This window comes from Melopsittacus undulatus, unplaced genomic scaffold (assembly GCF_012275295.1).
Source record: "Melopsittacus undulatus isolate bMelUnd1 unplaced genomic scaffold, bMelUnd1.mat.Z mat_scaffold_389_arrow_ctg1, whole genome shotgun sequence".
Lineage (NCBI taxonomy): Eukaryota > Metazoa > Chordata > Aves > Psittaciformes > Psittaculidae > Melopsittacus > Melopsittacus undulatus.
Window position 1 is genome coordinate 1814 of NW_022994290.1, and position 27040 is coordinate 28853.

General features: G+C 44.0%; 1 long non-coding RNA gene across 3 annotated transcripts; it reads right to left on the reverse strand.

The window, feature by feature from the left end:
* Nucleotides 1-21593: 21593 nt before the first annotated feature.
* On the reverse strand, nucleotides 21594-26650 carry LOC117438494 (uncharacterized). Of its 3 annotated transcripts, none has more exons than XR_004550816.1 (5): nucleotides 26502-26650; nucleotides 25706-25802; nucleotides 25207-25331; nucleotides 24868-24987; nucleotides 21594-22089 (listed from the first exon to the last, which is right to left on the reverse strand). It is a non-coding gene; the product is annotated as an uncharacterized lncRNA (long non-coding RNA). The 3 variants fall into 3 exon arrangements; XR_004550817.1 differs by lacking the exon at nucleotides 26502-26650 and adding an exon at nucleotides 25945-26414; XR_004550815.1 differs by lacking the exon at nucleotides 26502-26650 and having other exon boundaries at nucleotides 25706-25880.
* Nucleotides 26651-27040: the final 390 nt, after the last annotated feature.

Genomic DNA, 27040 nt, shown 5'->3' on the forward strand with positions numbered 1-27040 from the left:
AGCAACAGTGCTGGTAAAACAAAACCAAAAGCTTCTACATTGCTCTGCGCATGCGGTCACAGCCACAGTTGTATTTTTCTTTCTGCACACTTCCTACCCTTCTCCAACTGGTAAAAGTGAAGTTTTGAGGGTAGTCTGCTCTACTGATGACACTTTGTTTTGTAAGACTGCCTGAATGGTCTTGCAAGTAATTCACAGACCAACTCATGGCTGCCCATATATATACACAATTAATTTCTAGCCCTAAGATAAACTATTCTTTATCATCCAGTCCTGCAAACTCTCATGCACATACTTAGCATAACATCCATAAGCATTTCCATTAAAATAATCACAACTATTCCAATGCATAAATTTAAAGCACATCCATATGTGCTTTCAAGATTTTGGACTGTTTCTGCTGCCATTTCAGGTCTATCAAGCCCCTGTGACTTGACATATTTAGAAAACATCTGCTGTAGTTAACAGAGTCCATACTCCTATTTTTGCCCTCGCTTTTTTATGCTCTCCCTCAAAGACATGACAGCATAGAGTGTAAATAGAAGCAATATGCTGAATATATGCAGAATGCAATAGCTTCCATCTCAGACTGATATATATGTGAAACTGAACCAATACATCTTTAAACCCATAAGATCTGCAGATGTCATCTATAGCCTTGTAAATTACAAACTTTTACTGTCTTATTTTTACAGTAGATGATACTAAAATATAAAATTGTGCATTATCACTGGGTAATAGCACAAGCTTTAGAAACACCATGCTGCAGAAGGCAGCTTATATTGAGAGGCAGAGTATTCAAGGGAGCCTTATAATGCAATTTTAACTCTGCAGCTGACTGTATAATAAAGACTGTAAAGCCACGTATGAAATAATGTTTGCTAATAACAAGAAAGTGAAAGCTGTCTTGAATTCCTGGGACTTCAGAAACCAGCAAGAAAAAACAGACTCAGAGAGGACATTTAATTAAGGATAAAGACTGTTTGAGTCATGCTGGGGCATCTGGTCATCCTACATTAAACTGAACACTACTGTGAATAATAAAGTATGCAAGGATGACATAAAAATAACTTAAAGGCAGTGTTGCAAGCTGACAGGAGCAAAGAAGTCTTGAGTTAAGGTCCCCACTCCACCTTTAAATCATCTTCCTGTTCCTGAAGCATGTTTTAGCCGCCTTCAGTGACGCTATTTCTCTCTAATGGGCATGGCAAAAGCAGAGACCCAAGTGGCCAGAAAAGGCTTCCACAACATGGAATTTTGCAGATACCAAATGGGACTGCACCGCCTTCTAAAGTGGCTCAAGCCCAGCACACTTCCCAGCACTTTCTTGCTCTCACAGATTTCCAATAGGGCAAGTGTGGCATATGTTGTTTTCTGGGCCATGGGCTACTCAGTGCTCAGTGTACGATCCCACACATTGTTTCTGATAACAGCCTGGTGGCCTCTTGAGCATCCCCATGCCACCACAGACTGCACTCACTAGCTAAGAGTAATTCTAGCATGTGATGGAAGACAACAGTGCTTATGATTTCAAAGGTTACCATCTCATGCTGTTCCCCTGTGCTAAATACTTCACTGCAGAGCTTTGAGGCTTTTGTTACTAGCACTGTCTTCTGGCACCAGCCCCAGAGGAGGGAGAAAGAGAAGGATGGTGGAAGGGAGGGAGGGAAGGAGGGAGTGAGGGAGGGATGGAGGGAGGGAAAGAGAATCACAAGATGCCTGAATGGCACAAAGCAGCAACAAACCCATAAATGTCCCTGGGCTTTTTGCCAATTTTTTAGCACATGAATCCATTATCCCAGTATGAAGATTTCTGGTCCCAAAGGTTGGTGCATCGTGACAGGTCAAAGTCTCAATGATACTCCGTTCCTTAGAATGCTGTGGAAATCAGAGAACACCACAACTCATGTTCCCTCAGGGGCAGACTGAAGTGGAGAGTCCACGGAGGGAATGGTCCTCCCAGTGAAGGATGCCCTAACACAATTTGTTCCTTACTGGGCACAAGAAAACCTGCTGTGTGGCTCCAGTTTTGCTCCCAGAGGAGTATCTCTCCCTCTGAATATCTCCCCTCATAGTCTGAATGTGCAGACTCTCTGCTACCTGATGCTGGAGGCCCCCTGAATCAGAGCATGCCAGAGGAGCATCTGGCACACACAAAGAAACAAAGTATACATGCTCATGCAAAACTAAATTATAGGCTGAGAGATTAATTGTGAAGAACGTATTTTTAAAGAAGATAAATGTGTTCTTTTATATACATACACGTATGTATCAGACACAGAACACTGCTGTGAACACACCTTAAGCCAGCTGTCAATATCTTAGAATGAGGGACTGTTATGATGTATGGTTTGTTTTTCTCTTCCAGAGAGCCAGAGGACCTATGTTCAGTATTTATCCTTTCCAGTCCTTCAAATAACATACATATAAAAGAGGAGACTGAGTGAAGTGCTTCACAGAGCCTTGTTTCGAGCTATAATCTAAATGAGTTTTGCACATGAGTAGAATCATTTACTGCTTATTTAACTTTGCAAGTGCTTTGGAAATCCTCTTGTAACACTGACTTGGTTTTTCTCTGCTTGGCTGCTGCCTTGACTGCCTCAAGCATTTTCCCACTGCATAGTCACAAAATGGGACTTGGTCTTAAGAGTTATATAATCATTGAGCAAGGGTTGCCAATGCATTCAATACAGGACTGCAGGGCAGACTTCTCAGTGTGCAAAACCTCTCCACCAGCCTGGCACTATCAATGCCAAGTGGGGATTGCATAAAGCAGCTCACACACACAGCACTCAGGGAGCCTGGTGGTGCTATGAGGTGTTGAAATACTTTCATTGCTGCCCTAACAGTGAGCTTACATGGCCAAAGAGCATCACCTCCTGAGCAGTGTGCCAACTATCAACGCACACTCAGAGATGTTTGATTTTTCATTCTCTGTAGGCTGGACTCTGAGATTTATCGCACCCCTGCCTGTGGTGCCCAAGGGCTGCACACTTTCAACATACGCTCCTGGTAACCATGGTGAAATGTGTGGTCCTATTTCTTATGAGTAAGGCCCCTCTCAAACATCTTCTAATGTGACTGCCCATGATTGAAGACTTACTTTGATTTCCTTTCCCTCCCTGCTCTCAGCTCTGATGCATCCAGATGATGCAACCATTTTTCCCACGTAGAAAAAGAAAACTAATCTTGCCCACAGCGTCACGAGGTGTAAAATTGCAGTTAGTGCAAGGAGGTCAGTCCATATAAAGCATTCACATATTCTTGGCTAAAACAGCCCTTTTTTGTCTGAGCATGTTCGTTCTCAGCACTGTATTTCTCTGAGCATCTTTGTGTTCAATACAACTCTCAAATTTAAGGATTGCTCTTGACTTACAACTTCTATTCACAGGTCAAATATTCAACTCTAACAGCTTCACCACCAAACTCTTATACACACTCTGCATTTCCTTTTTAATTCTCATTCATCCTATTAACATCCTGTTAATTAAACACTGAAAGTGCCTTTAGTTCCTTCAGAAAAACACACTCCTCCTTAACCCCTGATTTATACACGTACCTCTGCAGGCTGTTTCAATGAGCTTAGAGTCTGCGTGCAGGTTTTATTCTCGATTTGTAGACAATATTCTGAGGACATCTTGCCGTGTAACACCAGACTTGCTGTTTGTCATCTGTACTGGAATTTCGCCTCGCATAGTTTGACTGCTGAAATCATTAATAGTCTTTAGTAACCATGATTCCCTGGCTGTGGACTTCAAAGACAGCAGTAGTTTTACATTCTTTCCGTGACTTTAAGTAGCAGACAGTTATTACAACATGACATGATTTGGAAGTGGGGGGCTGTCCAGAAACCATTAACTGATGTTAGCTAGGGGGGCTCCTCCAAATCCACCTTGAGACAAGCTTTGTATGGGGAAAGGAGTCTATGATTTTTTTCTCTAATTTCTTCTCCATTTCTATCTGCACTCTGTCAAATTCAAATTATGGTACTGACCAGCTTACATTACAATACATTACTGTGCACCTGTCTCAGAACCACTCAATGCTTAGCAGCTCCCAGCTGAGCACTCTGCCTTCCACCGGGCTTACACAGCTCCATTTGCACCTCCTGCTCAGTCTGAGGCAACACGAGGATTTGTGCTCGTGTGCAAGCACAAAACCATTGCATTCCAAGTCCTTTCACAGGTCTTCAAATGCCCTGAGAAACACCTCAATGTATTTACTTTCTGTTCTCCTGCCTCTTCATCTGTATGCTACATACTTAGAGAATACAAACCAGTGAGACACAGCAGTCAGAGTACCTCTCTATGGTTTCAGAGGTGTGGGCACGAATTTCTGCTCCACTCTTGCACCAAAATTTGTGGTTGCTCCATACAGGTGTACACGGCTTTCTCCTTCTCTGAGGATACCTGTCAAACAAACAAGATGTCCCCACTGTCCAGGTTATGGAACAGTGTGATGGAGGAGGATGTACAGCTGCCATGGTGTCCTGTGGCCCCAGCTGTGTGTGCTCCAGGTTACCAATGCCTTAGGACCAGAGCCTCCATCCTCCTGTACTCCTTAGAAACTACCACCTGGTTAGCCATTTCAGCGCTTACAACACCACTAGCTACAACAGCCTGCTGTATCCTGAGACCACCATTCCCTTGCACCAATGAGATGTTGAAGGTTCTTCTATAAGTAAGCAAAATATGGCACACTGTATGTGTGTAGAAAGAAGGAAAACATTACATGGCTTTCCCCAAAACCAAAGATATTGTTTCACCTTTTCTGTCGAGACACCTGATGTGAAGAATGGCCCCCAGGTCACAAAATGCAAAACTTATTCTCATTATACAGACAAACCTTCCCATGATTACAGAACAACTGAGAATTAAAAGCCTTATTTTCTCATATCTACCTGCTGTTCCTTGGCTGCCCGCTCCACACACACACTGTCTCAAAGGCTTTGCTTGGTTTTAGGTGAACCTCTTCTTCACAACATTTCTGCCAAGAACATAAGCATTAAGAAACCCAATCTGCAAGTGGGGAGGTTGAACAACTTGCTAAAAGATACACACAGTGTTGCACAGATAAACAGGGAGTTTAGGCACTTAGATCACTAGACTATAGCACAGTCCATTGAGTTCACCTTCCTCTTAACTGAAGCTGACTTCACAGAAGCTCTGTGAGTGCTACTTTGCCAGCCAGGAGATACTTCAGTGGGCACAAACACTCTACCACAAGCTTCCTTGAAACCCTGTAAGAGGAGGGTAACTAACAGAGGATTCCCAGGCAAAACACTGTCTGATTTACAGAGGTGGATGCATATACCTCTGAGGTATCTGAATCAGGTAAGATTATTGACCCTTCTTGCCCATTATTAAACTTCAACACAATCCATTTGATTTTTTCACCAAGGACTGATAATGCCAAGAGAGATTTCATGGCAATTTTTCTTCCAAGGCTGTGCATAATTTTATACTAGCTTGACTAACCCACTTCCAAGACATTGCCCCAGTCTGACCCAGGATACAGATAAGCCTATGAGAACAAGCTAGCCTGAGGTTTGGTAAGGCATATGATGCCATGGGATAGCCACTCCATCCTTCAGCTTCCTGTGAGGCAGGGCAATAGCATTGCTCTGCTGAGATCTGAGCAACACAATCTGAGCTTCCTCCATTCTGAGTTTCTGAGGATTTCTAGAGTAGGGAAAACCTCCCTTCCTTCCCTTCTTCCCTTTGTTTAAAAAAGAGAACAAATCAAGAGAACATGCCTAAGAAGGTACATGATTAATAAATAGGCATTCAGTTATCTACCACAGCATACTGCACAGAATTCTCTACATACACATCTATTAAACTATTAGAAACCAGAAAAGTTTTCTTGTTGCAAAAAGCTCTCAATGTAAGTAAAGGAGTCTCAACATAAAATCATATTTATATAAATGCATTAGTCTACTTCCATCTTACTCAGGAGACACAAAGGATACTGCACTTGTACAGCTTCCCCATACTTGCACTTCTGATCTATGCACATTTTTACTTCAAACATGAGAATTTATCTGAAGCTTAGAGCTAGTTAGTCATCAATTCATGAAGTTTTTCAACCAGCTAAAGAGGAAGAGCACCACATAATTCAGGTGACTGAACAGGGAAGAAAACCCCAATGTGTTTGATTTATAGCAAATACATCTGCAGCTTTTTTAGACAAATGATTCCCAGAACAATTACAAATAATGAAGGCACAAATACAACAATTTGTGAAGCATTTTGAAGATGGAGGACAGGGAGAAGAGGCTAAACTCATTAAAAATATTGTAGACAGCCTTAGATTTAAGGCTGTAAACATACATACTGTCACCAAAACAGCAGAATTTCCTTTTCTTACACCTTTCATAAGGCTCAGCACCCAAGCTTTGCTTACTGTTTAACATATTCCACATAGGTTTTTCTCATCCGGAAGGCCATTGTTACTGATGTTGTGAGTGCATTTGAGATAAACCAGAAGCTGGTTTTCTCCAAGACATTTAAAAAACTCCAGATATGCAGCATCATTACTTCATCTCTTCACTGTGAAACCCAAAGGAAACATTTCAAATGTATCAGTTATTGAAGCAAAATGAGGAGAAAAAAAAAACCAAAACCAAAACCAACAAGAATGCACATTATGCTTTTGGAAATAAATTTCTAGCTCTTCTCTCAGATGGATTCATCAAAGAGATATCAAGGGGCTTTGGGAGGAGTTATAGGATGATTTGTTTTCATACTATTAAAAGTCAATTTTCTCTGTGTCTGCAATTGATTTAATGTAGCCTTTAGGATTTTTGATGCACAATTTTATCTCTCAAGAGAAAGCTGGGCCATTTAAATAATCTAAATAGGACTAATGTTTCCTTATTCTTAGCCGCTTTGTTATTGCTCATAAGAATTCAAATAAAATGTGAAAACATGTAAAAATATTTTCTCTGTCTTTATGGTGCTGGATGTTATCTATAATTCAGATGGCAAAGATAGCTAGACTGACTCCAAACAGCAGAACAGCATTCATGGTCAGTATCAGACAGTTTGATTTGACATTTTGAAGAAACTATATAGTAAGCCCCAGAAATAAAAGTTTCCTCTGATCTCCAAGTCAGAGGTTGGCTGAGGGCTCAGATCTGCTCAGCTTCATGTTTTAGTTGTTCACAGCTAACATTGTGAAGATCTCCATTGTCTGCACCCGAGTCCTTTCAAAATCCTGCTAAAGTTTCAGAACAAGTCACATTGTCTGGCAATGAGGCTCACTCCACTCACTGCTGCCAGTACTGAGTTAAAAAGGACAGATATTGAACCAAAATACCTTTCTATCTTATTGACTGTCTCCTTGTTTTTGAGTGAACAAAAAAGGGATCTCTGAATAGGAGTTGAAGATTTCATTCCAAAAGGCATTAAAGATATGATACAGACATACTGTCTGGTATCATTTCAGGTGAAAGTACTCTGAAAGAATGGTAAAATCATTTGGATTTCAGTGCTTGTGTCCTTTTTGCCCTAGTACGAGAATCCAGGTACTTCAAGCTCTCTAAAAAAAGGAACAGTAAAAGGTGACTGAGAAAAGTTTGAGCAAAAGGTTAGTGGCAGGTCCCTGGGAATGATTACCTCTTTGAAATCCAGGCAGCAGGGATGCAAGGTATCAGAAGTTGTGCAGTCACCTCTGCTAAGCATCTAATCACCAATGGGTCTGATCAGCAGAGAACACAAAGTCAGGAATCAGGAGAGGTCACTAAGCAGGAATTACAAAGCAAGTCCAGCTGCTTAACACACAAAGGAAAAAAAACAACTAAATCCCCCCAAATGCACCCTGCAGAAACTGATGGTGACAGAGATGGGCAAACAAAGCATTAGTAAAACACCAAGGAGGGAGGGTAAAGAACTAATTTGTAGCTCATGCCTTCTTACTATTTCCCTTTCAAATTGTTTCAGTTAATTTCAAGTTTTGCACCTGCTTCAATTACCCATTTTACTGATTGTATTTTCTTTACCCCAGCTAGAGAAGAGGCCTGCTTTGCTTTACACTCCTCAGTGACAATGCTTCCATCAAGAATGCTTTGATGAGCACTTTCCTTTGCAGTAAAGAAGCAAACCATGATGTGCTTCATACAGAAAGGTGCCTCAAAAATAAATAAAGAGCTTACCTCATATTTTATCCACCATCTTCTGAGTCTCATCAGAGGAAATTAAAAAAGAAATTGGCTTCTTGAGAGGATAGATCAAGCACCTTAAGGAACAGCTGCAATTTGTGTTTCTGAGAAATGAAAATTGAAAAGCAGACTAAAATGGGTATTGGGTGTTTTATAAACCACCCTTCTCCGTTCTGTCTCGGTGTCAGTACATTCAGCAGATCATCGATAGCACCATCTTTAACATATGACATTCAGAATGAAATTAAACAGCCAGCTCCCTTTCCCACTTCCTCCTCACCTCACACAGAGCACAAGGGTGCTCAAAGGACCTTGCAGCCCCTGCTTGCAAGACAGGAAGCACAACTCCTACAAACAACCCCTACAAATCTTGTAGCCCCAATAAAGTGTAACAAGCACCAACTGCTGCTGCTATTAACATAGTTTGTGCCAAACACCTGAGAGCCTTCATGAGGTTGCCCAAACACACGAGGCATGTTTGTGAGCAAAAACATTAAATGTTACTCCTTGACATTTTGTTGTTTTAGTAATCTAACTACTTGGAAACTATATCAAGATCTTTAAAGCCATTCAGCTCTTAATCGCAGCAGATATGAATCACTGTGTCAGTTAAAACTAGGTGCATAAATTGCTGGCAATGTGAATTTATGACACCAAGATGTAATTCACCAGTATCAGCTCTTAAATTTGGTTAGAAATATGGGATATGAGAAGAACAGACTTACACAGCTGGTTGCAATTTTCAGTTGTGACCTTAATGAAAAAGTTGGGACTGAGGCTCACAACCTGCTGGTGCACTTAAGTAACAGTTTCACGTTCACTCTGCTCAGATTAATTGCTTCTTTAATCTGCAAACACTGACACACATGCGCAGCTGTGCACACTAATAGGGAGGACAGCAGCCGAGGCTCTATCAAGTTTCATTATATTTTGTGTGCTTAATTGTCTTCGTCACTGGAAACCATCATTTTATTTAATGGTTTAAATACAGCAGAAATGCCATAATCACTTTTAAGTATTAGAGACATTTATAAACAAACAAAAATGGTTTTAAGAGGAACACATACAACATAGCTGTGTGGTCTTGGTTGCCTGGTGCAGGTAGAAGATTTTCCTACTCATCCCCAGCGTCTGTAGCCAAAGCAGGGTCAGAGTCTGCCATAAAACGCTTTTTGATTCATTCAGCTTAGCCTGGTGACACAGACACACTGGGTCAAGTGCACGGTAGCTGACTGTAATTGCAGATATTAATGAAGCTTTGAAAGGGAATCAAAAATTACTCTAAATGCCGATGCTGGTTAGAAACTCATTTTGTTCTCTATGAACATGCCAGATCATCCAAAAAATAATTCAGCTAACTGGGACAAAATGCACAGATAACACTTGAGCTCTTTTACAGCTTATACCCATGCAGTCTACTGTCTCACTGGGTCATTATCTTGTTCTCCCCTTCACATTTGACAGGGAAACCTAGTGAATATCAGAATACTTTATCCACAAGCTGATGCTGCCACACTTTGTATTACAAACTCAGTTTACAGAAGCACACAACAGCTGGCATTGCTGGGGAGGAGAACAACTACACCACACTGAAGGCTGGAAAGCGAGACATTAGTATCCAGCCTCGGAGACATGTCAGATTAGGATACCCTCCCCTCACAATCCTCCTGAGTGGGTGTAATTTGCTTGTCAGAGACAGCAGGGCATTAAAGCACAGGGACCTTTGCTTCTCCCTCGGCACCATTCCACTCTGCTCCTGCTGACATCTTTGCTCTCATCACTGGCCTCAGTAATCCATGGGTCCCAAATTTCTGCCCTTTCAAGATGCTCCATTTATGGATAAAAGAGGTAAAACCAGCGCAGACTATCCTGACAGCAGGCGTTGAGGGGCCTGGGATAAACCACATCTCTTTAATGTGCCAGCACATCTCTGTGGGCAGTCTACCTCATCACTGGAGCAGCAGCCCAGCTCACTCAAGGAGGGCAAGTTGCACTTGAGCATCTTCTCCTGCTCCAGCTCTGCTGGCCAACGGCCACACAAACAGAAAGTTAAAATCCTTCTTTGAGCAAGAGGACTCCCAGCAGAGCCCAAAAAGTCAGTTTGAAAGTGTGTCTCTTTCTAAAGGAGCCAGACAAGTCATTCAGCAAATGCTCTTCCAGAAGTCCTTGAGGTATCATGGTGCTGCATGTCAGCCCTCCACCAGCTCTTCCAGGCGCCAGCCCTTCTCTGTGAAGCTCTGAATGGAGGTCTCCTTCTCTCTACCGTTAGTCAAACTTTGAAGCATCCAACCGATACTAGTCTATCAGTCTTACAGTTGTTTAAAGAGAGCCTGTCAATTATTTTATTAACAGCAGCAATTACATTATAGCAATTAAAAGACAAGTGAGATTGGGAATGTACTGCAGCCACGGTTAGAGATCTGTTTGGGCCTAGTCTTGCTAGAAGAGGCATTCAAGTGTGATTACATGGGCAAACCCTTCTAGCTGAGACCCAAGATGTTATCTTCCCACAGTACATGGCGTACATATGAGCTCACCCTGCCAGCCACCCACTCTGCCAGCTTAACGGCTGCAGAACCAAACTCCAGCTAATACATGCGTCCTCTCAGCAATATCTATTGCCTCAGGTTTAGCAAGGAATACATCTATCCATGTCTTTTCTGGTCATTTCAAAGCTTGACATTCACTTTCCGCAGGCAGTACCACTCCCTCATTTCCATGGGAAAAGCACAACTTACCTAAAATTAAGTAGATAACCAGCAGACCACTGCACTATTTTTTACCCATATAGCTGCATCTAAACTAGGGTTTTACTTACATCAGCATGAAAGCACTGTTAAAAGAGCTCATCTAGCCAACATAATTTTACTGTCAGCAACTCTAAATGGAGGTCTGAACCACTGGGAAGAGAACTGTCTTCCTAAAATAGGCACTAAAGAGTTCATGCTTTTGTGAGGAAGGGAAACTGAGGCAGAAAGAAACTGGAAGACTCCTCCAAGGTCATGCAATACATTTATGCAAAATATGACCCCACCTGCATTTTAGTCCATGGCACAGATGCCACAGAAGTAGCAATTTAATAAGCTATGAGCCCCATCTGTTCATTACTGTCTCAACTGGAAACTGCCATTCCCCAATGCTGAGCCATATTAATTGATGATATGAACACTCCTGGTTGCCCCAATGCAAAGGCAGTCAATTTAATTTAAATACTTGTTGGAGGAGGCTTCAATTTGCTGGCTGACTTGATGATGAAGCAGGCAAGGAGCAGTCACATAAGTTTCATAACCCACTCCTGCTATGTCTGACAGAATGCATCTGTCCACCTCCCACCTCTCTGGCAATTTTTAAAACAAATAAAACATGAAATGAGCAAAAAGGAGACTTTTCTTGTGGCATTACCCAGGGCTTTGAGCTTAAGAGAATTTCAGCTAGCAGAATTTCCCAAATCTAATAACATTTCTTCACCCTGAAGTTTTCCCTGTTCTGAAGTTTCTCTAGTTTGCTTTCCAGCATCATATGTATTTTCACTTTGTCTCCATATTTTAATCTGGGTAAAGAAATCAGAACACAGTTCACATTTTTATTACAGCTACCAGCACTAGGCAGCACTAGGTCACATAAGCTACAAAAAAGGAAAAGCTCTTAAAAACTCTCCCTAAATGTTGCATCCACTCTTTCTGACATTTTAAGTCATCAAAACTTCACCAGTGATATGAGAAGCCGCTAAATTTTTATCTTACCCTTTTCTTCCATTTTCATTAGTGGCTGGATTTTGATTACATTATGCCTGACAAAGACCAGCTGCCTCCACAAGTAACCGCATTATCATCAGAGGCAGCCACAAGTAAGAGCACTATGTATGTAAACGGGTCACAACATTTACTGCTTTTTTTTCTTTATAAACTGCACAAGAGACCCATTCACCTGCACCCTTCTAGTGTTAAAGTAATTACTTGAAAGTCTTCCCTTGTGAGCTTTGCTCCCAGGGAAAAACAGAACATCCATCGAGCAATCCACCTATTCTCCAAAGCCAGTATCCCTCCTCTGTGCACAAAAACAAGGTCTTTTTTGCACATTTACCTTGTTCACTAAGGAAAGAGCATTTGTTTTTTTCCGTTAAAAGCCAGCATTAATTTTTAGCTCTTTGCCCTAGGAGTCACACTCCTGCTTTGTTTGCATTGCAGATGTTTTCATTTTATTCTTGGGAGGAGTGAGAAAAAGAAGATACAAATTGCGTCTCACAAACAGAACAGCAAGAGTATAGAAGATTAAGGTGTTTTCCTGAACTGCAGTCACATTACCAAGAAGAGCAACACTAAATAAAGTAATGAGATGTTTGGAGGCAGCAGAGCAAGGTGGTTTGAAGGTACCCAAATTACTGCAAATAGCCCATCTCTTTCTCTTCCAGCTTCTACCCTGTCACTTGACCATAATGGCACTTTTGCTGTTCATCACTCTCTCTCCCCATCAATTTTCATTGCCATCCACAGCTTCTTTATCACTGTCTGGTGCCTGCTGCATCTAAAATGCAGTCACCAGTGATGAATTGTGATGTCACGAGTGCTAGATCGCAGCATCGTTAAAAGAATCAGGATGACAAAGGGAGAAGAATGCTTGTATTTACACACAAATGTCTTCATAATCAGCAGGGCCAGCAAAGGAAATAGAATTAGGCAGGAAATTAGAATTAGCATTATTTGGATGCTAACTGGAAAGAACGTGATGCTTTTAAACACAGAGTGCATGTGGTGTTTCCTGGAAAAGGATGTTGTGTGCTGACACACTGGAGACATGCTGGGCAAGAAAAGGGAGAGCTGAAAAGAGGCTTGGGCTCTGCAGGGGAAAATACAGGTAGAGAGAACATTGCTTTATGCACGAAGGCTTTCACTTTGAGATGCAAGGGAAATTTAAAGTACTCCAGCAGATCAAGGTGCTTGAATTCTGTTTGTTTACTCCAGAGAGGGCTGAAACTCAAGGCCCAACAGACCAGGTGTACAAGAGTTTTCTCCCTCCCCTGTGGCATCATGGAAAGATCATCAGCCTGGGGAGCTGTGCCCAAACTTCATTTTCTGCTGCTTACCCATTCCCCTCCCACCTCTTGCCTTCACTCTTTAGAGCAGGATGTCCATGAGATGGAGGTGATGACTTGATGCTGTCAGATACGTGCCCAATTTCATCCGCTTCTGTCACACAGGTACCACCAACAGGCATTCCCACAGGTGTTTTTTAAATCCACACCCAACTAGCGTCCATCATTCACAGCTCTCTGCTTCCTCCTTCGAGTCTTCCTTCATCCCTTACTGCACTGTTGCTGCTGATGGCAGGATCCTTGGTTTTGAAGGCAGCCTGAGGTGGACTGCCTCCTTTTGGCTCTGTGGGAATACAAAATAATGATAAGGTTTTTGCTTTTCTATAAAGGAACCATTCAAAAGACACAGTGCTTGTGACAGGTCCTGGAGAAATTATGCCCTAATGACAGGCTTCCTTTTAAAGCCTGGGCTACTCCTGATGCCCATCTATGCTCCTTAGCATTATTAGGATACATTTACAGCCATTTTCGTGATGGCAGGCTTCAGGCTTTCAGGCTGCAGAAGAAACACAACTTTGCACTGAGAACTACCTCAGTTCAGATGGTGCAATTTGGTAACAAATATATAAAATAAATAAACATATGATCTGTTGGAGAAATATTTCCGGGAGTGTTGAGGTGCTTTTGAACAGCAACTTCATGATCCCTAGCTTCAGGGTTATCACAGCACTAGCCAGAGGCAATAACTTTCAGACCACCTAGCATTAGAATCTAGGCTAAATATCTTGATATAGCTGTGCTAAGGGTTATCTTTATGCATTTCCCTCTGTAGCCAGTGGCATGGAGAACTTGGGGGTTGTGCCTTCATTTTCCTATTCTGCTATGAGTTCTTTGTGCTACTTGAGAAGAGCAATTTATTTGCATGTAGCTCATCTACTTTTATCTTGTAGGTGAAGACACTAGTGCAGCAGCAGCTGTGAAGCTGCTGGTTAAAAAGTGCTATAGAAGGAACAAACTATCATCACAGATTCACAAACGTTTTAGGAATCCTGATCTACTGTTTCCCAGTCTAATTTTGCTTTTTGATACATACAACTGATTTCTGAACCTAAGGGGAGATGGTTTTCAGAAAGAGGTGCTTCTCATTCCTCCCTCTGTTGAAATGAAAAGTGTTGCACTGAATCAGTCATAAACACTCAGCTCTATGGAAGGGTAGCAGCATGCTCCCATTGCAACAGCTCCGGGTTCCTTTGAAAACTTTTTCTAGTGATTTGAGCAATCCCTTTTAACCGTATCCCCACTCTTTGCCGTTTCCAGTCCCAGGAGCTCTGCAGGAAGGGCCAACTCATGCGAATTGCAGAGCAACCATCTTTCCCTCCTGCATCCAGCCGGCGAGCATAGCCTGTCAGCACTGACCGTGCTTTGCAAGGCTGGGAAAAACACCCCGATGTGGAAGAGAGCATCCACTCCGCTGATGTCCGCAGGAGCAGCGTCTTCCCTTCTTGCTGCCAGCCCCGCTTCCCTCCCAGCGATTTCCAGGTCAAAGACACAGCGAAGAGCCCGAGTCGGAGACTGCCAAAAAGTTCGGTAGAGGAAGCTCTGGCTCAGCGTCTTCACTGTTCCCACTGTTTGCGCTGCCTCGCCTCCGCTTTAACCCGCTCAGGCACTGCCGGCCGGGACAGCCCGCAGCCTCCACCGCAGAGGCGGGCAGGAGCAGCACGGCTGGGCCGGCAGCACTGTCCTGGCACTTACACGGAGGGAAGGGAGGAGAAGAAAAGTGAGAGGAAAAGGAGCAGAGGGAAAATGCGAGTACGAAGAAGCCGCAGACAGCAAGGGAGAGGCAGGCGCGGGCTGCACTGGCACCCAGCGACGGCGGCCGGGACCGCTCCGGGAAGCGGCGGCGCCGGCTCCGGACCGGGCACCGCGACGGGAAGGGGAGTGGAGGAATCTCTCCTGAGGACTGGGCTTCCCAAAGCCCCTGCTCCTAAACTGGAGGAGCTGGGAGTTTCTAATAACCTACATTTTGGGGCGGGGAGAAAGGAAAGGGAAAAAGAAAAAGGGAAAAAGGAAAAAAATCCAAACCTCGACCTTTTCCCATGTAGTCCTCAAGGGTGCTTGTCCAAGCCACGAAAATGGGAAGTGCCTGGGGCAAGGTCGCATGCATTTCACTCTTTGTATGGCACCAGACTGTGTTACTTTCCAGTGCAGCTGAAGGAGAAATGAAGCCTTACTGGTGAGAACTGAACGAATCTTTCCAGATTCATCTACCTGTGTTTCACAAGTCTGAGAGCAAATCTGTCTTTTCCTGCAAGATAAAAAAACATTTTGCATTTCATTTCAAAGAGACAAAGTTAAATAGTGCTGCATAACAAGGGCAATGTTTCAATAGGAGCCCCAGTAATAGATGTTCTATGCTGAGTAGTTTTATGTAGCAATGACAACATAGTCAATTGATGAATAAGTTAAAATGTTTTAGGACTCACTCAAAACCCACTCTATATAGCAGCGTAAGCATGTCCATTTTCCAGATAGGCTACATCAGTCAGTTATACGAAGTGAAGGGATAGGGAAAGCCTTCTGATATCATGAAAAATCTTTGAAAGTAGCAAGCTTTTCTTTGCCTTTCTACTGTGCTTAATCTTACCCACCTAATCCTGTACAGCCATTCGCCTTACGGAAATATTTTGTGATATGGAGAAATTCTGTAGAAGGAAACAGGAGTATGCAAATTAGATTATACCCATAGCCTGGATCCATCTGGCACTGGCTGGTTTAGGAAAGCCAGAAGAGATCATACAATTTCCTCACCTTCCTGCTATGATTTTTACAACTTATCTTAAAAGTCTCCCTTTTTCCACTTGAAAACGACCCAGGACTGGAAATATGAGGGCTGTACTAACACAGACTGTATATTCTGGCTAAAACCAGAAGTCATTCATTCTAGCAGTACCCTGATATATCTGGCATGCTTATAAATTTGGGAACTAGGCAATACAAGTTCTGAACCTCATTTTTTTCCACACCAAATTAAACATCTGAGTTTCACTTGCCATTGCCCAGTGCTGCAGTTGGCTACATAATTGCCTCTTCCTAATGAGCTGAAGCTCCACACATCTTGTCATTTGTATGGTTTTGTGCTATGGATACAAGGATTAGCAAGGATTTAGGATTAAGATCACATTCAAAAGATGAATAACTTACCACTGTGTGTATTCCACCAGCAGGAAAGTTAAGTGAAGTGCCAGGCACTATAGTGCCCTGTGAACTCCCATCACCAGAGAAAGGTATGGAGAAAAGTGGGTTTGACCTCAAAATCATGAATCCCAGAGTTTAGGAGGCTACACTGGGAGCAGCCTCTACCCTTGCATGCTGAGGGAGGGACCTCTGAGAAGTAAAGATGTCCCTGGAGGCAGCAGGAAACTTCCTATGTCCCATGGGAGCAAAACCTCCCACAATCCCTCCCCACAGATGTCATGGCAGGAACAAGGAAAACTCCCTTTTGTGCTTCTGTAAACCTCATCAAGCTCGAAAGTTAGCTGCTGCACCCCCACAAAACCTCTAGCTGAGACAGTAATAGAAGAGAGGCAATTTCTCAAGCAGGCTGAAATTTCAGCCACTGCCATTCTCCCACACAGTTCACACAGTGAACTCCCTTCTCCCATTTATATTTTCATTCCTCTCCCGAGTTCCATGACAAGTTAGCTCTTTGCGCTTGGCACTTCAATTACTCCCTCAGAGCACTTGAACTGCTGAGCCCTCCCAACAAAATGAGGATAATGCATAACGCTCATCGTTTGCTGTGGTGCGTCTGTTTCCCCCTTCCCAGGTTTGCAACCTGACTGGAGAGGCACAAGCACTGACAGCTGAACAAATCCCATGACACCAAAGGAGCCCTGAGGTTCAGGGCTGCCCAGCACAGCAAAAGGGGATGCTCCCTTCCTTAGTCCTTCCCAGAAGTATTACTCTTCATACCACCCACATGAATAGCCACTTTCAGATGCAGTGACCAAGGCACAGAAGCGGAAGTGTCAGACATTTCCAGCCCGAGCAGCCTTTAGCAACATTAGCAGCTGAAATCAACACCACTTAGCTTCTGTCTGTCAAGGCTTGAACTGGACTGCTTCTTATTAAAAAAAAAAAAATCAAGAAACACCAACACATATGCATAGCATTACATATAATATTACGTATATGCTGTTACTCATTCTTACAAAGCCTATTTCTCTACTAGAACGCCCTGTTATTATTGACTTCTCCTTGGTCAGACTGACTCCAGCACCAGGAATCACATTTACCTGCAGCCCAAGAGACATCACTCCTTTTGCCATAAATACCCTCACAATAGAGCGTTACAATGGCTAAAATTGCTGCTCAATTAATTGCCATATACTTCCTGCCAAATTGCCTGTAATAGTGCTGCCATTGGCATAGAAGGAAAGAATACGGCCTTTTAAAGTGCTCTGAGGTCACATTAGCCTTGCACATGCTCCATTACCCGTGACCTTGTCTAGAAGTGTGTATCAGATGTTTGCCTTGGGCAGCTATACTCCTCATGTATAGAGGCACCAGGCTTGACACTAAAGGGGGTCCCTGTTAGGAGATGTGGAGCAGCCAGGAGAAAAGGGTCAGAGACCCTAGAAGAACTGTCCTTGATCTCCCAGCAGGAACTTACCTTGAGGGACCAATGCAGCCAAAGGGAGAAGAGGCCAATGCTTGAAGAACAAGAGGAAGCTTCCAGAGGGCTAAGGAGAAGCCAAGGAGAAGCAAAGGTGTCCATTTGAGGGAGAGAAGCATGCCAGGTGTGGAGGTGCACTTAGGTCCCTGCCTCTTCACTTGAGGAGTGGAACCAAGGGGAAAAAAAGGTGGTTTACTTCACATGTTACCATGGTCACGTGGAGATTGCTCCATTGTGAGAGCTTTGGGAGGATCACGGTTAGGGTTAGGGTTAGAAGACACAGTGTATTTTTCATGGAAACACATGGAAGATTTCCTTCCTTTCCCTTTATAAGCATGTGTTGAAAAGGCCCACAGAAACTGATCCAATTGCTTGCTGATTCAAGCACAGAGGAAGGTGATTACCCTTTCCACCTGGGGAGCAAGTGCTCTCTTCTTGCCAAGAGAATGAAGGAGAGAAACATCTCCACATATCCTAGAAACCAAAAAGTGTGTCTTCATCTTCTCCAAGCACAAAACAGCATGGTCTGGGATTACTTTGCAGCTTACCCAGGAATGCCCACTGGAATCAAACCTTCTGAAGACAAGCAAGAAGTTCATTAAGTACGCAAAGAATATGGGGAACTTCTGTTGAAAACTACCCCAAAAATCGTGGCTGCCATCATGGGTTCTGGAAGATTTTGAATAGGAAGCTGCTCTGTTATACTTTACTGTGAGAGCTTTTCACCATTAACTTGCTCTGCTGGAAAATAAAGAGCAAAACACCACAAAACAGTCTCTCAAGGCATGAATGCTGTGAAAGTTTTTTTAAACATGGACCATTTCAGTCACGTTTGGAATGGCTTTCAACTTGGAGGTGAAATTTCCCATTCAAAAATTAAAAAACTGAGCACTGAAAAGTGATCTTTTGCTATTTTTACAATCCTATGTAACAAATGAGCCATTACTTGCATCGCAAATTTGCTGAAAATATTTTTAACAGATCTTTTCAAACACATTCTTTCCAAAATATTGACACACTTAAAAAGTTTTATAAGGTGCTGGGGTTTTTCTTTGTTTCTCTTTACCTAGCTCACTAAGGCCTACATGGTTTGTGATTTATGGCTTTCTGGGGTGCAGTCTGCCAGATTCCAGTAATGATTTTTAATTAATTGCATAACTCCTATACTCCTGGTTGTAAAAAATGGCACAAATATGAATGAAATGTCACCTAATACACTGCATTCCACTTGCATTTTGGGGGGGGGGGGGAAGAAGAGAAAAGAAAAATCAGGGGCCTGTGTTGCAAACTCCACCTTCCTCTAAGTGAGCTCTTGATAGGTTTGAGAATCTACAAAGGATATGTTCTCATTTCTTCAAAGAGTTCCTCCACTATTCATCATTTAGCAGGAATATCTGAACTCTGTGAATTCAGGGCTCTCACACCCTCTCAGAAAGCAACTTCTGTTCCTTTTCAGATACAAACTGGTCTCTATTGTTTCAATTTCAGATACACAAATTTCCCTCTTAATGTACTGCCTACAGTATTTTGGACATAGGACCTCTTGATTATGGCTGTGAAAGACCTTTAGCCTTCAACTTCTCCATCATTGCACTGTGATGCAGGCTCACACTTCAGAGATGTCAGTTATGAACCACTATTTTATTCCCTATTCTTCATTATGGTCCCAGTCAAAAAATAAATGGAGAATTTCTGATGGCTGCAGTGCCTACTGGACCAGACCCACAAGCACAGCACAGCAGCATCTGTGGTTTTAGAGAGCTGGTTTCCAAAGAGGGCTCGGAAGAAAATGGTCAATGATATTTGAGGGCAGGGGCAGACTGTTATTGAAGAGATATGCAGTGGGAATTTAAAAAGCACCATATTGTGGAAAGCAGCAGCTCCTGAAGGGGTTCATACATCCCTTGAAGGGGATTTAAATGTGGATAGCTAAAAATACATCCAGGTAAGTACAGGGGGAGAAATATAATGAAGTTTGGGACTAAACACCAAGGAAAAATTCCCAGACCACTGCTTAGCATCTGCAATACTCTCCAACAGAAATGAATGCCAAGCTATCAACACTTATATTTAAACACAGGTTTGGCAAAGCACAGACAGATGCTCTTTTGGGAACAATCGTACAGTGGCAAGGCTGCGGATGCTCTCACAAACACTTTTAAGAGCGAGACTTTGTGATCTTTAGGATACTAAATCAGAAAATTTATAACATTTCCTCCTATGAGATAAAAACCAAAGGAGCCATGCCAAATTACTGTACCATATTTGCAAATATTTGAATGCAATTTATGCTGTTATCCTTGTCTATACTCCCAAGGAGCCACAGCGTCTTTTAAGCTCTTTCTTCTTCAGGTACAGTGGATGCAGCCATCCGTGACAAATTTGTGTTTTCTCTTCTGAGAATATACCGTATTCCTCAGTGGCAGAGAAGTGAATGGAGTTGCCATTTGCAAGATAGAAATGTTTACACCCAGACAGCAATTAAATCTGGTTTGGATGATAATGTTATAAATGAAATGCTAATAAGTACTGTAAATGGCCATGTAACCACATCCCATCATTTGCCAATTACTGGGAGGAGAGGGGAGGAGCTGAAAAGCAGCTGTAGAGTAGATGACATACTACTTTAAATGAGCAAATGCAGGTACTGTGCAATGCACAGCCCTGACAGCATCATTTTATAGCAGGAATTCAATTTTCCAAGCAACATCTGATTTCACCTTTTATTATCATGTCAGTAGTAATAATAATTTGCTCTGACACCGGCATTTTCTCAGAAGGATCACCAAGGGATTTATAAAGCCGAAGCAGGAATTCCAAAGAAGCTGGAGAGCACACCTACTTCAGCAACTGCAGAGCGCTCAGGGTGGCTTTGTCTGGGCTCCAAGGCTGCCACGCAGCACCATACACTGGAAACTGTTTAAATGGTTTATCATATGATTGTGCCCGAGTGAGAGGCCCTTAAACAGAATTTATTTGTTCTACCCCTGTGCCTAAATGCCTTCTGGACTGTCAGTTTTTCTACCACCTCAAGGGGCAAGTTTAGCCAGCTCTCAGTGGCTACAAGGACTTACCTTCTGTAATGGCTTAGTCTTCACTGTCAGGGGACTTCGGTAAAGTTATTTCCAGATGTTGCAGATTAAACCAATTCAGGCTGTGAACTGCTCTGCACATGAAACGTTCTTAAATAAACTGGACTTAGGCCACAGAAGACCCACCTCATGGGACAGAGTATGAACCACACACTGAACTATGTGGAACTACTCTTGACCCCATTATAGATGTGGGTAAACGAAACCCAAAGTCCACATCTGACCTCTTTTCCAAACCAAGCCTTCTCCCAAGGAGTCACACAAGGCCCTGAATCCCTTCTGCTGGCACTCCTCATTTGCCACAAAAGCCATTCATCAATTCTGATGGCCAAAGGTCAGAATTCCACTTGGCCTGGGACACTTGTGCATCTGTGCATAATTAACTTGATGGTAAACATTAGTTAAAGTTTTCACTGCTTCTTACACAACGATTTTGCTGGAAAAAGATTTTTCCACCTCAAGAACTGCAGCATCATTCCCTGGGACCAAGTGCAGTTTGCCTTAAACTATATGACTTAAAGACATGCAACCAAATTATGTCCTTCACATGTTATCATCACAATCCAATGGAAGATACATCTAAAAACACTTCCAAATGAACAATACACAAAATCACTTATTCTAAGCGTGTCGCAAGTTTTGGTTTGTTTTTATTTTTAACCAAGATAGAATAAAACAAAGTCCTTCTGAGAAGCAAACATGTGAAAAATGCCATGACAAAATAGACGAGATCCTTATCTTACTACGTGTGTATGAACTTATGAGCATTTCTGAATGTTACCAATACCACTGCTGCTTTACCTACACAACATAATCTAGCAAAATAAAAATACAGAACAGCTGGTATAGAAGCTGGATACAGCTGGAACATTGTGTCAACATTTTTTAATGGAATCATATTTCATGGACAAGAAAGACAGCCCCACAGAAAAAGTGCAAGTAAATCACCGGTTTCAGCTGAAACCTGCATTTCAGATGCCACTCAAGACTGAACTGTCATGCCACTTTCTGCACAGAAGAGTTAAGGAACATACAAAAAAGAAAACGTTTGTGACTCCTAGGTGGACAAGGCCTGAAATCAGTGCAGTGGTGATTGAGTTCAGCTGGAAAGGAGGTCCATCTGGAGGAGCTACAAGGAGAAGAAAAAGGCAGAGGTAAGGTCTGGTTACAATCTGGCAGCAGTGCCAAACACTTCTGTCTCTCCATTACCACAACCTATATACAGAAGAATTACAAAGAAGGGACTAAAACTGTACTTCACAATGAGCACCTGTCTACTTGGATAAAGCTTACCTGCGTATACACTGAAAATAGTTATTAGTTCTTTAAATATTCATGATACTGGGGGATAGAGTAAGGATACTTATAAGACATCTCATATTCTACTGACTGACCTTGATCTATGCCATTTAAGGCAAGACTGTTGTTGTCCAAGAACTGTCAAGACAGGGTATAAGGATCTGTGGCCTAATCAAGTTAATGAAAAGATTTCTTCCCTGATGATCACTACTCATATCTCAATTCAAAGTGTATATAAACCCTTAGCAAACATATCTAGCACCATATATCTGAGATACTTCAAGTTTATCCATATACCTCCACAGAAGACTTTTAAGCATATTTATCAGTTCTCAGAAGAGGTAACATATTTTACTATCTAGCACAGCTCAACAGGCTATGAACCAGCCCCTGGATACTGGAACACACACACACAAACATAGCCTGTACCACCTTTTCCAACAGGAAGGAAAAAAAGCACCAATATGCATTTATCTAAGAGCCTTGTTTGCCATTGCCAGTGATGGAGAGTGAGATGAAACAATTCAGCTTCTCCATGGGAAACCAGACTGCTCCTCCCAGAAACAGCCACCTGCCCTCAGTATCATCAAGGATGACGGGAAGGAAAGGCAGCAGCCATTAACACAGCAAGCAGTGTGCAGCAAATTAATGATCTGGAGTTTATTATTTTAATGATATCCATGGGTAGGAACACACCATGGAGCAGCTCATTACAGGGAGAACATTGTTTCTATGCCCGGAAAGAAAAGTAGCTGCTTTTATGTGGTTTAAGTTGAGAAAAAAAGGGAATAAATAGTAATGGAGTTTACAGGACAGGATAGGTTGCTTGCTTGTGCCACTCAGTCCTGTCACGTACAAGTGAAAGGTGGAACGGCCCAATGGACCATCTGGTTACCTTGACTGTCTTAGTCATCAGCTACTCCTTGTTACCAGCAGAGAACAGTAACAGACTGAAACTAGTCCTCCAAGTGCCCAAAGAAGTAGCAACCTAAAACTTAAAAGACCTGATCTCCCTCACAGCCTACTTCCTTCACTACCCTAGCAGACCACAAGTTGCAACCAAGCTTCTCCATAGGTTCTTCGTATGGTTAAATGCTAGGAAAACAGGAGCTGAAGCACAGCTTCTCTGAGTTTGAGCCCTGAACTGCACCATAATACCCAGTCTGCTGCTCCACTTCTGCATGAGATGAGCGAATTTTACTGTTAAAGTCTGGTGTTCTGTCTGGCAATTGCAATGTCCGCTCACCCTCACATGTCACAGCAGTAGATTTTCATTTCAAATCCATCACAGGGATTACAAATTCCTATGTTTGTGGGGCTGTGTATACAAATTAAACTGAGCCAGTTTCACCCAGATTCACCAATTGACTTCTCTACAGCATGTCAGCACTGACTCCCTCAACTGACCAAAAAAAAAAAACCCCAAAAAAAGAAAAACATTCCAGCAAGTGCATAGAGCTCAATCAAAGCAGGTCATCTGCTCAGTTCTGATTCACTCATAAACCCTCTTTCATGTTTCTTCAAATCTGGTTAACTTCCCACATTATTAATTGCTGGTTGGCACCTCATCTACATAAAATAAAAATGGGATGCATTATATTCTACAAATACCTCTGCCTACCTGTTCCCCTCCTTGCAACACAAAAGCCAGCAGTCCTAGCTTTATTTTCCAAACACATCAGGGGGAAGGCAAACACATGTAGGGGAAGGCAAAAACCCAAACCAGGTTCTTATCTCACTGCCAATGGAAAAGGTGGTACCTTCAAAGGTCACCCAGGCTGTCTGATGACATTTTGTAGCACCCCATGGAGTTGTTCCCCGTGTCACAACACAACCAAAACCACAGACAGAGGCAATGGGCAGGAAACGAAACACAGGGCAGGAAAGTTCATTTAAACATTAAGAGAAAAGGTTTACTCTCAAACAAACCAATCACCAGAACACGTTGCCCAAAGAACTTGTAGAGATCTTGGAGATGTTCAGAGAGGACAAGGCACCAGAGGCTGAGCAAGGGCTTGGAGTAAACAGCAGGAAATCCCTTCCAACCTCACCCACTCTGTACTATCCATCCTAACACCAATGGCTCCCAAAGGGCCACCAGCAGTATCCAACCTGACCCCTGTAAGACCCAAACCGACACTGACACCACCCAACCTAAGGCTTCCCTTATACAAACTAACACCTATGCCTGCCAAATTTTCCTTCCACCACAAGCATTCAAGTCCCAGTAAAGGTTAACAAAGCCCTTTACACCTCCCATTATATTCCCAGTACGCTGGTGTGCTTCTTCAGAAGCCTTTCCAGCCAATAAAACAGGCCCAAACTAATAATACTTGTTATTTAGACAGAGCCACTATTGCTTGGTATCTCTTCCAAACAGACTTCAGCAGGACCATAAGGAACAACATCTTCTCCAGAGAGATTTGAGTCTGATCTAAATGTAGGTATTTTTTACAGACAGACACGCTTCAGATGCCTCATCTGTATCTATATACAAAGCTAACCCCAAATGTCTCAGTTGCTTTTGGGTAATACGCAATGGTAACTTGGAAGCAAAACACTTTGGCAGGCTGCATACCGTGTACAAAAGCACACTGGTATTACTCACCGTCAGATGACAGAGTTCCTGGTACGCAGGGAGAAGACGGAAGGCATCCCCAGCAGTCTTCCTAGTATGTCCCCTGGTCTCACCCTGGATGATCGCACGCAGACGAGAACAGCAACGAGGCTGAGGGAAAACAAAGGAGAATTGACAACATCAGCCCAGCAAAAGCATGACTGCGGGGCTCTGAGCCTATCGGCTCATACAACCCAGCATCATTAAAGCTCTTCGAAACAGCGGGAAGTGCCAAAAAGAAGCAACCAATTTGGGGAAGGGGCTGGAACCCTGAAAAATGGCTTTAGACTTTTCTGTTTCCCCCTCTTTTCCTTTGAGCCCTTTACTTACTGTCCATGCAGGACCCGTGTCGCCCGCACGCTCTGTTCCCTGCAGCACAGAATGCCCCATGCCCGGGGAGCTGACTCAGACCCGAGGCTGAGGAGGACTCTTTGGTGCTTACGGGTGGGAGCTGCCTTTCAAAGGAACAGAGAAGAGAATAAATAAAACCGGCAAACTGGGAAGCGCAGGGAAGCAGGGGAGAATTGCTGTTGTTCCTGGCTTATAGATAGGAAAACTGAGGCATGGACGGCTGAAATCTGTCCGGAAAAGCTGTCGCTGGCCATCCCCTACCCAGGCTTGCTCGGCATACTGGTGGCACCGCTCCGGGTGCCTCCGTGTGTAGGGGATGCCCAGCACCAGCTTTCGGTAGCGGCTCCCCAACTGTGGGAGCCGGGCTGGACGCTCGCGCTCCGTGTGCTGTGACTGACAAGTATAATAAAATTATAACAATATAAATATAACAGCCCTGAAAAGAAAGCCGTACAGAGACACTTGTTAATGCACTCACTGGGAAGCCTTGAGAGGTCCTGATGCTCCGCACTCAGCTGATTCCATTACGGCAAACATCCCAGCACAACAGCACAAAACGCCGCAAGACTCCAAAGCTACAAAACACAAAGCACAGCACAGAGAACTCAACCCGCTGAAGCCCGAGAGCTGAATGAGTCTCTCCCGGCAACACTGCGCCTTTATACCCCAGGCAGCAGCCACAACTCCTCCCTCAATGATCTGGGGGCAAAGCAGCACCTGGGGTAAAAGAGGTAGGATGAGCAGTGCTTTCCGTTTTGGCTGATGGCTGCAGCCCAGGAGGAGATCCAGGGAGAAAAGGGCTCTTCAACAGAGCAAACCCCGGCGTGCTTTATCCAGAGAACAGCCCCATCTCTTAGAGAGAGATCCAGAGATCGGGCACCGGAGAGGCCGTGTGCAGAGCTCCCTCTGAATTTCAGGTGGCCAAGCGAGGGCAGGAGCTCTGTGTGTGCAGGTGATGCCTGCGGCGTTTGCAAAACCAAAAGCACCGCTCCGAGGAGCATTCCACGGAGGACTGAAGCCGGGCGCGGAGCAGCAGCTCCGGAGCCCGTTTCCCCTGCGGCACCGAAAAAGGGAGCGTGTGCTGCCACCGTGCGTCCGAACGGCGGTACTGCAGGTGGTGGAGGTGGGGGGGGCGGAGCGGCTCCGGAAGCCGCTCGCTGCTGCCGTCATGTGTCGGTGAAGACGGGAGGGGGGGGGCCGCTCTGTCGAAAATTCAGCATTGAAATGGGGGGCGACGGGGGAGAAAGCGGCTGGGGGCCACTGTCCGGTACTACCGTGTGTCCTTCGGGCGGCAATCAGCGGCAAACCGGGTCGGGAAAGCGGAGGTGCAGCGCCGAGAGACGACTGGTGCTGCCATCATGTGGCCAAAGTTCGGTACTGCACACGGTGAAGAAAAGCGACTGCGCGGGTGGAGCCTCAGCCAATCAGAGGAGTGGGGGGGCGATGACCGAAAGGGGCGTGGCTACGAGAGGGTGACGTCCTCATCAGCCAATCAGAGGAGAGGGGGGCGCGGAGCCGGAGAGGGGCGTGGCTAGGAGCGGGTCACGTGCGCATCAGCCAATCAGAAGAGCGGGGGGGCGGAGCCGGCGCCGGGCGGGACTAAGCGTGATTGACAAGCGCCGCAGCCAATCAGAGGCGTGGGGGGGCGCCGTCGGCGCCGGGCGGGACTAAGCGTGATTGACAACCGCTGCAGCCAATCAGAGGCGTGGGGGGGCGCCGTAGGCGCCGGGCGGGACTAAGCGTGATTGACAACCGCCGCAGCCAATCAGAGGCGTGGGGGGGCGCCGTCGGCGCCGGGCGGGACTAAGCGTGA